Consider the following 13,836-nt stretch of genomic DNA (forward strand, 5'->3'; position numbering starts at 1 on the left):
TGTATACTTAAAAGTGATCCTCAGAAAAGCCCTTGTGGTCATCGCTGCTCTATAATTTGTAACAGGTTTGCAATAGTGTGAGATAGTGCTTCTTGAATTTTAATATACACTCAAATCACCCAGACTTTTTGTTAAATTCTGTTTCAGGAAGTCTAGGATGGGTCCTAGGGGATTTCATTTCTAACAAGTTTAGGTAAAGCTGATACTGTTGGTTTGAAAGTCATGCTTTGAGTACCAAGTTTCAAAGGGACACAGTTTCCACGTGAAATAATGTGGGTGGAAAGGTTCAATGCCAAATAAGTGCGAGGGCTGCTGAATACCGCTCTTGTAGATTTACAAAGCATATTGTAAGAGACTATCAAAGTCCTGCAGAAATTTGACTGGGTTTTAACTCAGTGTTTCCTGAACTTCTCTCACCACAGAATCCTTTTATGGAGAAACCCTTGTTACATAACAGCAATAAAAAAGGTTGTTATGTGAAACACAGTTTAGGGAACATCTTATTAGGTGGAGATCTTAAAAGAAATAAATCTGTGTTTTTATGTGTTTACTCAATCCCTATTTCTATGTTACCAAAGAAAACACATTCTCAGATTTTATCTGAGAATAGTCAAATATAAAGGTTCCTTCAATGTTGCTTGAAATTTCAAATGCTAAATCTTTTGAAACCTGTTAAAGAAAAATACAGGCATCAGGTATTGCCTTAACTAGATAAGGATGTCCCAGCATCAATAGCACTGGTCTTCCTAAGCCTAGAAATATTTATTCCTCTGCTGCTTGTGTACTCACTCCACTGCTGATGAACTATTCCTGCAGGTTAACCTTCCCCTTGTCTCATGTTCTCAAAGAAGCAGGGTCCCGGCAGGGCAGAACATTACTGGGTCACTAACACACACTTGTGGAGAAGAGTCGCTGTGATTTCTTGTTTCCCACAAGGGCCGTGAAAAACAATTAATGGAACAGATGGTTCCTTTGCCTCCCATATCCATGGCCAACCCTTCCCAAAGTGTACCCAGATATCTCTTGACCTTTCCAACAATCCGAGGGTACAGCAAGGGCATGGATTATCTCTCTCGTCGAACACATGAGGAAATTGCAACAGAGAAGGTAAGTTATTTCTTTGAAGACCTCTCTTTATTGGAAGAGCCAAGATAAAAGGAAAATAAAGCAGTCTAGGAATTATCAAACTTTTCTTATGTACCAGGCACTTCATATGTTTGATTATTTGGCTTAATTTTACAGATTGGAAAACTGGGATGTAAGAAAATGGGCCACTTGTCCAAATCTTCCAGTTAGTAGATGGTGGAGCTGGGATTCAAGCCCATCTATTTGGTTCCAGTGTCTCTAGCATGGGCACCTTCAACATTTCTTCATCTATTTGAGATATTAGCAGCTTCCAAGCCTTGAAGATGGGGGGAAAAGCTTCACAAAGATAACGAGTGTGAGATCAGATACTTGCAGCGGAGGACTTTTCTCTACTGCGGAACTTGGCCCAAGGCCAACCAGCATTTCATTTCATGGCTTCTTTCCCCCCACCCCTTTTAAATATGTTGTACAATATTTTATACAAGGTGGTATTATTGCCATCTCATGATTCCTTAATGACTTAATGAAGCACTTTTTTCACAAAGAACACTTTTATATCATTCATCTCAGAGAAACTCTAAAGATTTTTCTTAAAAATCACACAACATAAAATCTCTATGTTGAGATTGACCCAGCCCACATTCCTACCCCAACTTTGGTTGTCTGGAGTCTTAAAAATGTTCTTCCTAAGCAAAAACAGTAGTCAGAAGAAAAAGAAAAGCAAAACAACAAAAAACACCTTATAATATTTTAAAAAGACATGCAGGCCTCTTTGACAATCAGGTGTATGGATTCAGAGGAATCTAAGAACATTAGACCAAGAACATGCACAGAACATATTGGCCAGAAATTCCTTATGTTGCTAACATGATACAACAAGGCTCAGAGCAGATATTCTGTTTTCTAAACTTGAAATGCCCTTCTAGGAAGGAAAACTTTCCACCATCTGCCTAGGGGGCCATTTGTACCACATCCTCCTAATGTGATCATGGTATTTTTCATAGAATTTCACACTCCACATGTTGAATGTGACTTATATATCATTTAAAATGTTCTTTCTTCTCCTTGTTCTTTTTTTTTTTTTTTGTAATCAGCCAAAGTGAAAATCCATGTGCTGCCAACCAACCACTGTCAAAGTCACTGGTGTCACCTCAGGCTAGATGCTATGGGGGAACGTGCCAGGCACTGGGCTAGGCATTTTCTCATTTAAAGCTAATAATACAATAATCGTAACACCAGCCATCCAGTTATTTATCACAAGGCACTGTGCCTGGATGTTTCTGTGATGCCTGATTTAATACCCACCATGATCCTATGAGATAGCCAAGACTTCCCAAACCTAGTTTCCCGTAAGAATCAGCTAAGGACTTTTATGAAAATGAGTCCTAACAAGACCTATTGGATTGGAATCTCTTGGAAAGAAACACAAAATTTCTATTTCTCATTGTGTATTCAGAGAATCACAAGGCACTCTGAGGTTACCAGCATCTGAGAAAGATAAGACAGATGTTGTTATCTCAATGTCACTCATTAGGAAACCGAGGCTCAGAGAGAAAATGTGCATCCGAGATGCCTGTGCTGAGCTGTCCCTGACCCCACGCTGCAGGTGCCCTTCAGAGCATCCTCTGAGGGTACTCTGACAACTCAAAGTGTGGTCTGGAGACTTGCAGCATTAGTGTCACCTGGGAGCTGGTGAGAAGTGCAAACTCCCAGGGCCCCTCGCCAGGTGAGCTGAATCAGAATCTTCATTTTAACCAGATCCCCCAGGAGACAGGTTGGGGAGTGCTGCTCTGTACTACTGGGGCTGGGAACCAAACACTGCACTTCCTGGGCTCCGTTGCCAGCCAGCTTCCTTTAGGTCTCATCAGCAGGAGGCACTGAAGCAGGTGAGAAGGTAAGAGGGAGGGAGGAGCCATTTTTGTCCATTTTGCAGCATTTCCTACCAAGCTGATAGCAGGGGCAGAGACCCTGAGGCAGGTTACCATAGGCTTCATTCAGCATACAATCATAGTTTGGCAAGCTTCAGGGTAAGTAGGGCTTCTGGGGTCCTGCCCCTGGTGGTGGTGCCATTCAGTCACAACAGTGGCAGGGCCCGGGCATGGGTGGTTTTCATGGGGTCCTGCCCAGGGGAAGTAGAAGCTTCCCAAGCTAAGGGTAACAGTCCTTTTTTCTCTTTTGCTTTTTCAGCCTTTCCGACACCATCATGAACAATTCTTGGCAGTAAGCCACACTCTGTTTGAAATAACAAGAGTGCTTTCCCTTCTCTGACTGGACATTAACTGATCTAATAACATAGCTATCACAGGATAACCATTCTTTTTATCAAAGGAGCAGGGTGGAGGTTCAGCCCCAGGACCTGTGACTACAAAGCCCACATTCTTAACCAGAAACAAATATGTCAAAAGCGCCACACAATATTCACTTACGTAGGGCAAATGAGATGTATTTTTGCTATCTATTCTTTTATTCATTCAAGAAATATATACTGAGAACTTATTCTGTGCCAATCACTGTGATAAATTCTGAGGATACAAAGTTGAATAAAACATAGGTCCTGCTATCATGGAAGAAAGATTCACACAGGCAACTGATTATAAGACAGTGTGGTAAGTTCAAGTTCTGACCAACATCTAAGCATGTGCCAATTTAAACATGACTGCTACACTAACAATTATGACAAAACCAAATAGAATAGCACTTAGATTTGTACACCTGAAGACAGGAGGTTCTTTTGGAGAACAAAGCAATGATCTCTGGGTAGGAAAGCTGACAGGTATTGGCTGACCTCCTTCCTTGAGGTCACACCTGTGCTATTCCTTCATCCATTCATTCATTCGTTCATTCAACTAATAGCATTGAGTGCTTTATAGTAGGCTGTCTCTATACCTTAGGAATTAAGCATTTGAACAAAATAAGAAGGTCTCCGATCTCATGGGGCTTCCATTTTTAGTAGAGACAGTGAATAGGTAAGTAAATAATTTCATTTTGTAAAAAGTGTTCTAAAGGAAATAAGCAGAGATTAGCAAGAGAGAGTGATTGGTAAGGGAGCATTTTAGATACACGTTTTATTAGTGAAAATAATGGTGCAGAAGCCACTGTCCTTGTCCTCAAGGGGACAGTGGAAGAGGGCATAATGTATCTGTGAGGCAGTGCTGAGGAGACGGCTGCAAGCCCTGCAGGTGAGTAGGCAGCGTGGGGACAGCCCCTTCAGAGCAGCAGCTCCCTTCCAGCAAGGCCCTGACAGTCAGCATTGAGGGGTAGGTTTCTTCAAGGAAGGGGTTGGCTTCTCCTTGCTGTTTCTCTGCACAGCTGCATGTGGTGTGGCGTAGATCAGTGATCACGGACAACAGGACTGTCCAATGGGAGTCTAAGAGCTGGTTGCACCGCTGCTCATTTCTTTGTATCTCAGCTTAAACACCTGCACAATGGGTATAATAATACCCAACTTCACAGGGTTAATGTGAGAATTGAATTCTGTATTGTGGTGTGCATGTTCCCTAGAAGATTACCTGGCCCTGGATGGGTGAGCAGTAAATATCTACTGAATTGATTTGAGTGAAATACCCAATCACATTAACCTCAGAAGTCCTTGTGCTTTCCCCACACAGTGATGGATCTCTCAGAAGAGATCCTGGTGTAGGGTATGGGACAGGCTTCCTTCTGCTTCATCCTCCATTTACTTGACTAGAAATGATGGTTGGAATGAGTGGGTCTTCCTCCTGGATATCTGGCCTTCCAGATTTAATAATTACCTCCATGAGATAACCCTCAAGGGCTCTCTGTCAGTCAAGGTTATTTAGACTGCAAGGAAAAGAGAACCCAAAGTGCTGACGTTGGTTGTGAGAACTCTTTCGGCAGCTTTGCTCTGGTTTGCTCCTTACTGTGCACCTCAGTGTTTAAAATAGCACATTGTGAAAAGAGTAAGGAAAAAAAAGTTTAATCTTAGAAACTCAGAGTTGGAAAAGCCTTGAAGGTCAGATAATCTAAATGCCTAGTGCATTCCTGTCTTATGGGATATGAAGGTTAGTTTTATGTGTCAACTTGCGTAGGCTGGAGGACCCAGTTATTTAACCAAACACTAGTCTAGGTGTTGCTGTGAAGATATTTTTTAGATGTGGTTAAAATCTACAATTGGTTGACCATATGTAAAGAAAATTACCCTAGATGATGTGAGTGGGCCCTATCCAACTAGTTAAAGGTCTTGAAACACTGAGGTTTCCTGGAAAAGAGGAAATTCTGCCTCAAGATTGCAGTGTCAGGTTCTGCCTTAGTTTCCAGCCTCCCAGCTCACCCTACAGATTTCTGACCTCCCAGCCCCACAATCATGAGTCACCCCCTCCACTCTCTCTCTCTTTGCACAATATCCTTTTCCCTATACCCTTTCTGAGAGTAGATAAAAAAAAAGGGGGGGTAAAATAGGACTTACATCATTGAATTGTTGCAAACATAAAGCTAGTTGGTGTATGCTGAGGAAGTATGTTATGTGCTTTAGTGATTGTGTTTATTAGTCATCCCACAGCTTGTCACATACTAAGTGACAACTAAATGAAGGTTGTTCATATGCTGTTATTGTCACAATCTTTAGTACTCTGATAACTGACACCGATGTGCCTTTATCCTTCCTCTTGTATCAATCAGTTATAAATCAATCATGGTTTATGTTTGATTTCCAAGACCTAGCCTTTGACATTTGGAAAGGGAGGTGACTAGTGTGTATGGAGGGTGTGGCGGTTACTAGGCTTGTGACCTGTGTCTTCATATCTTCTTCCATAAAATAGGATTTGTATTTCATCAGTCTGTTGTGAGGATTAAATGAGATAATGTACACAAAACTCTAGGACACTGCTTGGAACATAGTAGGAACTCTGAAGTATGTCTTCCCTCAGTTATAGTTATCTTTCAATAACCATCTACATTTTTAATATCACTTTCCTTACACTACAACAAGGAGTGTAGGTGAAGCATACCATAGATGTAGTTCAATTCTTATGCAGTCCACAAGGTAACAATGTCTGTTATTATGAATATTTTGGTCCCTTAGGGGGGAAAATGTGCCCTGCCTTTCCCGGCTATTACAACATCCACTTTGACAAGATGAAAAGGTGGAATTCATTCTCCACATTGGCGTGACTTCTTGGGAAACAAACAAACAAACAAACAAAAAATATATGTATACGTTTTCTGTAGGCTGTCTTGCTAACAGGCAGAGGACTTGCTTTCTGAGTCATCAATTCATTCAAAAGTGGCATTTGAGGAGCCCCTGTATGTGCTCGGTTCTGTGCTCGCCATGAAGGAGTTAAAGCTGAGTCAGTTCTTCCCTCAAGGGGTTCAAATCAAGCTGAGAAAGTACAAGGGAAAAACATGGCTGGTGAGCCTTTGTTCTCCTGGTTTTCTTTAGAAATGCTCACTTTAAATTTGTTTCAAAGGAATATATGGATGTGGTTGGAAAAGACTAAAATACTGAGATGTTTCTAACAACTGTTACCTTCACTGTGCCTTTTCATTCAGAATTCTGTTCCTAAGGGACAATTATTTCTAACTCTCTCTGTCCTCAGGAGTTTGGTTGTTGCCTCCACAGTTCCCCATAATAAGATAAAACTGATCTTTCTTAAGAAAGAGCAGCTTTATACTTAAGCTCTTCCCTTCTTGGTATGACTGGTATCAATACTTAGCAGGGTGGCTGAGAGCATGGGCTTTGGGAACCACTTCCTGTCTGGGTTCAAATTTGAGTTCTACCATTTACCAGCTGTGTAAGTTTTAGCAAGTTACTTAATTGCCTTAGTTAATAAAGATGGTAACAAAGGGGGAACAATAGAGCCTACATCATAGAATTGTTTGGGAAATTAAGTGAGTTAATATACGTTAAGTGCTTAGATAATGATGGGCACATAGGAATTGCTCCAAAATGGCAGTTATTGTTATTATTTTATTACTTTTAAATTTTAGTACTTTTTATTACTTTTTCACTTGCAGATGCCCATTCCAACTGGTTTTCTCCGCTAATCTAGCTCATCCACTGTAGCAATCAAACCCCTAGCTCTCATCCCATCAACGTGAGAGATAGAGAGAGAAAGGATGATAAAACTAATGGAAAATGAAACAATTGGCAAATCTGGATAAAGAGTATATATGAGCTTCCTGGATTGCAGATGACTGCTTTCTGTCTGTGCCCTAAAAAGGGAGGGGTGGGGAGAGTGTTCAGGTCTCTTTTCCTCTTTTTTCTAAGGGCACAAATCCCATCATGGGATCACTACCCTCATGAACTCATCTAAATCTGATCACCTCCCCACAGCCCCACTTCCAAATACCATCACATTGGGGTTAGGGCTTCAACATATGAATTTTGGGGGGACACCAATATTCAGCCCATAAAAACAGATAATATCAAGTTTTGGTGAGGATGTGATACACTGAAACATTAATACATTGCTGGTGGAAATGTAAAAGAGTATGACCTCTTGGAAAAGAGTCCTTTTTAAGAAGAGTCATTTTTTAAAAAATTTCAACCTGAAAATATATATCAACACAGACATTCTACTCTCAGGAATCTACTCAAGGGAAATAAAGATGAATATTCATGAAAGACACATATGTGAATGTTAATAACAGCATTATTATAATAACCTAAACTGCAAACAAACCAAAGTTTCATTAACTGTTGAATGGATAAACAAAATGCAATATGCCACAAACAATGGAGTACTATTTACCAATAAAAAATTACAAATTACTAATACATGCTTCAACATGTATGAGTCTTAAGTATGTTGTTCTAAGTGAAAAAAATCAGATACAAAAAGACCAGGTATCCTGTCTTCATTCACATGAAATGGCTATAAATGGCAAAATTATATAGACTGAAGATCAGTGGTTGCCTAGGGCTCAGGGTAGGAGATATTTAACCATAAAAGGATGTAGGGAAATTTTGGAAAGTTAAGAAATGTTCTAAAACAAGATTGTGTTGGTAATCACACAATTGCATATATTTACTGAAAATTATAGAACTATATGCTTAAGGGGTGAATTGTATATAAATTATATTTCAGTAAAGCTATTAAAACATAGATTAATTTTTGTTTCATAAAGGAAGTGATTGGCAAATTTATTTTATATTTTATTCGAAGTAAAATATTTGTAATTAAAAGAATGCATCCAAGTTTGGGATCCTGCCATAGTCACTTTTGACCTCTGATTTGGGTCATTTTAATTCATCTCTGTAATTCTCACTTTGTTCATCTGTGGTTGGATAAGGTTGAACTAGATCATTTCTAAAGTCTCTTCCATATCTGATTTTGTAGAATTCTTCAAACTGGTTTAGTTTATTCCTTGATCTGTCTGGTAAACTCAGTCTGCCAGAAAATTTCATACAGCTTGTCTTTGTTGTTAGGTCAGAGTTTGGAACGGAGCGTCTTGTACTTTTCTGCTTGATCACGGACCTTCAGAGAATGTCTTCATCTGATTAGCACCATCCTGTGCAGCTGAGCACAGCTGGCTAAAAATTGAGCAATATTCAGCCAATTTAGTTTAAGTGAGTATGCTCATTTTTAACTTATTTTTACATGAGAGATAATTTTACTGGGAAAATTTAGCTTACCACACATAAATGGCAGCACTAAAACTAAAACAGAATTGATTGTTGCCTACCAGGGCCTGTTGGTCTAATTTATGGACTGTAGTGTGATAACAGAAGTCTAGTGATTATTTTGTTGCCACGGATTAAAAAGATTTATTCTTTTTTCTTTTGCTGATCCTGATGCCTTTTGGCATAGACGTGATGCTCTTTTTAAATACTGAAGGGGTCATTTGTGAATCTGCATTAGATTTTACTTTGTAGTTACAGATTGCTATAGACTTAATGTTTGTGTTCCCTCAAAATCCATGCTGAGATCTTAATCCCCAAGGTGATAAAATTAGAAGGTAGAGCCTTGGCAGGTGATTAGGTCATGAGGGTTCCACCTTTATAGAAAAGATTCCTGAGAGCTCTTTCAGCCCTTCCACCATGTGAGGACACATTGAGAAAATAGCCTTTCATGAACCAGGAAGAGGACCCTCGCTGGTCACTGCATCTGCTGGCACCTTGATCATGGGCTTCCCAGCCTCCAAAACTGTGAGACATAGGTGTTTGTTGTTTAAGCTACTCAGTCTATGGGAGTTTGTTATAGCAGCCTGAACAGATTAAGGCATAGACTAATGTGCAAGCTTTAATGTGCCTACAGATACACCAGGGATCTTGTTAAAATACAGGTGCTGTTATAGTTGTCTTGAGTGTGGCCTCAGCATCTGCATTTCTAAAAAACAGAATTTGCTTTTGCTGGTTGGTGGATCACACTTTAAGTAGCAAGGTGTTAGAATGAAAACAGAAACCGTGAAAGGAAAAAAGTTACAGGAAACAGCCTCACAATAATGATAATGAAAACAGTCTACAAAAGGAATAATATGCCTCCAGTTGTAGTAAATTTTCCATCAGTAGAGGTGGTCACAGAGAGGCTATTAGAAATGCAGCAGAAGGAATTAGTGGATGGGGGTCGTGCTAGACCAGAAGACTTCAAATGTCTTCTCTCATGGTGAGAATGCATGCTTACATTTTATGAGTGTCTTTTCTGACTTTGATGTGTGTATAAAATGACATATTCCTATGGACTTATTTATAATAATTTTTCTACTAATTATAAACATTTTTGGACCATGCTTTACTTGTGCTTGGGACCACTGCTTATTGGTTGCACAAGCTTATTAGTTGCGTGCCCAGAAAATACTGGTCTTCCTGTCCTCCTGTTCCTGATCAGTAAGCACATAATGGAAGGGCTAGTTCTCCATAAAGTGTGATTCTTATACCTGGGTGGAGAAAGACGGCCTCCGCCATCTTTCTCAGCTGATTCTTGTTGACGAGAGAAGGAAATTAGGTCTCCTAGTCCAATATTTATTCTCTAACTCAACTTTATTTTCCTAAATATAGAATTTTGGATGGTTACACAGATAAATAAAGATGGTATTTTATTCTCACTCAACTATTGATCTTTACATGTATATTTCATTGACCAGATTCTTAAATGGAATAAAAGATGGTGACTGTCGGACTTCTACCTGAAAAACGCGGTCATCTTCTCCCCAGAGGAAGGCTCCTTGGAAAGAGGAGGATCAGCGAGCTTCTCCTAGAGCCAGTGTGGGGATTCTGCCAGTTAGTCACTATGTCTATGCCAATTATGTATTTTGTAACTAGGGAAATAACCACAGGATGGGTTCAGGGACCTACCGGGCCCACCCTGAGAGGGACCTGAGCTAAAACTCCATTGGTCACCTCACTCCTTTAGCTCTACTCTTGCCTGTGGGCCACAGTGACATGTTGGGTATTCTGGAATTAGTACCATTCAGAGCCTGTGTACCGTAAACTCCAAAAGGTCTGATTATTTCTTTTTCCCCAGTGCACAGTCACTCTGGTAACAGGCCACAGAAGGGGGTCTAAGGGTGCTGAGAAATGTCACCCTATTTAGTAGATTGAAAGGATTCTCCCTGGATCACCTAGTTAGGCTGGTCCTCCCAGCTGCAGAGTTCTCATAGGACTGTTAAGAGTGGCCCTCTCCCCAGCCTGGACTCTCTCCCTGGGAACTTGCAGCCTCAGATGCCTGAGAGAAGCCTTCCTGAACCCTGCAGTGGGACCTGCTTCCTTACCCCAACCTGCTGATTCTCATGTTTAGTTCCCCCACAGGGATTTAGTATAAAGTAAGAGTCATGATTCTTATTCACTTGGTAAATATGTATTGAATACCTAGTGTGCACCAGGTACTAAGCTGGGTGCCAGGAACACAATGGTGAACAAGGCAGACATGGCCCCTGCTTTCAAGGAGCTTGTAGCTTTGAGAAACAGACTGTTTCAACCCAGTGTGAGAAGATTTATGACTGATGAACGCAGGGGGCAGTGGCTGCTCTTAGGAGAGCCATGAGAGAAGGAATCCGGGAAGGGTGCAACCGACCTGACACCTAATGGAATATCCAGCCTGAGAGAGAAGAGGAGGGGCAGGCTCCAGAGATCCTGAGGAATAGAAGGGGGGAGCGTGGACTACTGGTCCAGCTGGAATAGGAGTGATCGAACACAATGTGGGTTTTGACAGGTGACATGTGGCAAAGTCTTGCTCCTTCACCAAACTTTAGTCTGGCTCCTCTTGTCCACTAGGCCCCAACCCTGGCCCCATCCTTGCTGGACCAGTTGTGGCAAGAACCCTGCTAAGTCTGTGTAGTGAGAATCCCTTACCCTGGATATCTGATCACCTCGATGTCTGATCAAATTCCTCGCCCACCCTCTCAATATAGGATCACCATGGACGGTCTTCAGCACAAATCCTGTGAAGTTGGTTTGGCAAAGACTCCCCAACCTTCATGTCTCCTTGCAGTCATTTTCTATCTACTGACTGCCCGCCCCCACTTCTTGGCTCTAAAATCCCACTTTTTCTTGTAGTCTTCTGAACTTAGCTCAGTTCTAGATGGAAGTCTGTTTTCCCTTCTTAGGATGGTTTCTGAAAACAATTTATCTTTACCGCTTTATCTAATATTGGGCTCTAGGAAGAGATTGAGCCTGGAGAGGTAATTAATAGCCAGACTGGAAGGGGTTTCCATCCACAGAGAACTACTGCAGGGCTTGAGAATTCTGGTGTTTTCATTTATTTGCATATTATAAAAATCAGTCTCATTGAATAATAAAATGAGAGGTAGACAGATGTAGGAGAATAGTCAAAAATCTAAGATAAATTAATAGCAACAAGATTATTTTATTGTTGCATAGTAACAAGATGGTTAGGCCCCTTTACAAGTCTCTGATGTGTTTTTGCAACTTTAAAATGAACTTAAAATAAAATAAAAATAAAATAAAATCAGCTTAAATAGGAAGGTCCAATGACAAGGAGGCTTCTAGAAGAAGTAACGACTAGGTAAAAATCTCATCTAAGTAGAAGGCAGGAAGGTAAAGTCATAGTGAGGTGGGTGACAGGCTAGGCCAGATCTGAGCACAGAAAACTGCATGAAGTGAGAGAAAGTAGGATGTGTTCTAGGTGCACCCTGGGAAAATACATCTTCCCAAATGCAACAAAGTATGATAAAAGCATTAATAATCCTTTAGCATTCTTTATGACTCTCTAAGTATAGAACCAATATAATTTATTCACTGTGCTCCTAAAGCCACTTAACCCTGCCTAGCATTATGCCACCACTGTAGGTACATAGACCATACACTGCCATCTGTGATGTGACGTCCCCAGTCTTCCCATCACCTCTTCTGCAAGGCTTTCCTTTCTTCTGCTGGGCAACTCCCACTGCCCCTTGAGACTGGTAAGGAGGTTAAAGCAACAGCCCAAGCAATAGGCAGGGATCCACTGCAGCATTCAGATGCACGAGGTACAGACTGCTTCATATTGCAGTTGATGGTTTTTTCTCTTCAACAACATTCTATCTACTTTTGGGCAGAATTGGAATCTTAAACTAGAATCTTGAATATCTATGAAGCTCCCACTGGGTCGAAAGCAAGAAATAACAATGTGCACCTTCAAAAATATTTCTTGACTAGAACGAGAGCTTAGCTACAAAGAACTTAGTTTCTGATCCCTCTGGTATTCAACCCATGTATTATTTGGACTTGAGATTTGATAGTGGAGAATAAAAATTGATTCCTCTCCCTGACTTTCAGAGAAATATATTTCCCCAAAGCATGTGGGCACCCTCTGCAAGTTAGCAGCCTTTCTAAGGTCTATAATTTCTTTTCCTGTATTTGATCACATCTCAATCTTCTCTGCTTTAAAGGAAAACGAAGTATATCAAGACAAGAATAAAACAATTTGGAGCCATTGATGCTGGGTATGTGTTTATAAATCCCTGTTCCAAACAATTTAACAACTTCTTGAATGCAAAAATAAATTAGATTTGAAAAGTCTAATAATGAGACTGCAGAGAGGATTAATATAAGAAGCTAGAAATTCTCCTATTTGAGGAATTAGAATTAGCTTTCTAATATTTACTTTTATACTGTATTTTTTATTTCATAGACTTCCATTGCATTATGTAATACATTGTCTTTAATGTTTTAAATGCCCTCTTATTTGTATCTTTTCTCAGTTTTCAACAGTTTTCAAAGCATTTTCTAACCTCTTATTGCATTTTATCCTTATAACAATTACGTGAATTTGGTTGGGTAGGTTTTTAAAATTTAAATTTACCAATAACAAAAAAATCAAGGATAACTTTAAAATATTTATAAATATTACTTCAATAGTCAGATTTTATGAACCACATTCCAGAGATTTTCTTTGGTGGAAAAGTAGGAAATGAATCTGGGGTAATATTAAACCTAAGAAAGATGCTTGAAAAATTTGAAACACATTTTAAAAATGCCACACTCTTATTGTTTATGAAATCTATCCCGTTAGCCTCATTGAATTCCTCTCTCAATGAAGTCTTCTTTGATCTCTGATAATATTAATTATTATATTGCCATTATTATATATTTATATTTTCTGTCACCATTGAAGCTGTGGTCACTGTTTTAATAATATTCTTTCTTGATAGCAAAAAGACATGTGGATTTGGAATGATGAGTCTGGATTTAGAGCTACTTCCCAGCAATGAGCCCTCTTCTAACCACTATAAACCAGAATGAGTTTTTGTTCTATGGTATAGCAATGTTTGCCTTGTGTCTTTCTAGCAATCAACATCTTGGGGAGCAATAATGACCTAGTTCTAAAATATGTGTGGCAGAGCTTATTTTAG

Source organism: Lemur catta, chromosome 9, assembly GCF_020740605.2.
Source record: "Lemur catta isolate mLemCat1 chromosome 9, mLemCat1.pri, whole genome shotgun sequence".
Lineage (NCBI taxonomy): Eukaryota > Metazoa > Chordata > Mammalia > Primates > Lemuridae > Lemur > Lemur catta.